Source organism: Etheostoma spectabile, chromosome 16 (assembly GCF_008692095.1).
Source record: "Etheostoma spectabile isolate EspeVRDwgs_2016 chromosome 16, UIUC_Espe_1.0, whole genome shotgun sequence".
NCBI classification, from domain to species: Eukaryota; Metazoa; Chordata; class Actinopteri; order Perciformes; family Percidae; genus Etheostoma; species Etheostoma spectabile.
In genome coordinates, this window is record NC_045748.1 from 17,462,141 (window position 1) to 17,463,502 (window position 1,362).

Genomic DNA, 1,362 nt, shown 5'->3' on the forward strand with positions numbered 1-1,362 from the left:
ATATTTAAATTTTTGAAAACACTTTAAAACAATCAACAATTTAGAGGCCCCCCTGCAGTAATTCTGAGGTTTTTTTTGAGTTTTTTTTGTTTTTATTGAATTTGTCATGTGTGTCTTTTGAATTAAGGTTGATTTGAACAAAAACAGAGGGTGCGAATGTTTCAGCACCATGGACAGTGAGTTTCCAAGCAAACACACATGAGGTTCATCTCATTTGTCTTCATTCATTACGTCTTTGTTTATCCTACTTTAGTCTTTGACTCATGTCTTAGTTCCCCCTACTTAAAATGTACAGAAAAAATGCAATGAAAAGATGGGAAGACAATAGAAGAGAGTTAGCATGTCCTTGCCTCTCAAGTTCTGTGAGCAAAGTTGGTGACTTATGACCATTGCATAGCTAGGTCAGCTGTCATCTGGGAGAAAGTGCTCTGTGGCATCTTTCGAAGCCGACAGGTTATGGGACGCACTGCTCAAATAATACGGGTGCAATGCAGTTATTTTTAGACATGACTAAATATAATATAAAAAAACACTACTGCATATTGACAGTTTGAAAATCAACTCTCAGATAAAATAGCCAAAGATAAAGAAAGTGTACTCTGAGACCAGGGTTGATTTAGAAAGCATCAAGGGTTTGAATGTCTCAAAACCATAGAAAAGACACGCAGCGAGAGATTGTTTCAATATCCAAATCTACGGTACAGTATTTGCAAGTGAAGTGCCGACTTGTGTGACATATTGTTGGTGACTGCAATTGTGTGGTGAATTTAAAAGATGCTTTGGGACTTACTTAGTTAATGAGGTCTCCCAGTTGCTCATGCAAGCTCAGTTGTTGGAGCTCAGATGCTGTTTTATTTTTGCAAAGCTACACATTAGTAGATACAGCAATACAAAAACAATAAACTGAAATTGAGAAAAACATATTTTGGGGGGGGGGGGGGGTTGTAAAACAATAAATTAAGTGATAGCCCCATATGAGATTCTGCCAAAATGACATATTTTGTAGCTATGCAATTGCTCTTGCCGTCCCAGAACAGAGAACGTAAGGATCAGCATCACAACTAAAATATTCTGAGGCAGGCGTTTTTAGTTTGCATTCACATTTCGTTGCTTTAGCTTTGGAAGTCCATGGGCAGGTCATACATTTAGAAGAACAATTTGTTGTTATCATTGTATTTCTCATTCTCATTTATATTCATAAATATTTTTTTAAAGATATTACTTAAAATTTTACATTTCATGGCCCTACCAATATGTTTAATGTGTGTACACTGATCACACATCATTCATTGTATTCACACTAATGCAACATGTTAATCAACCAATAAATCAAGCTTTATATATATATATATATATATATAT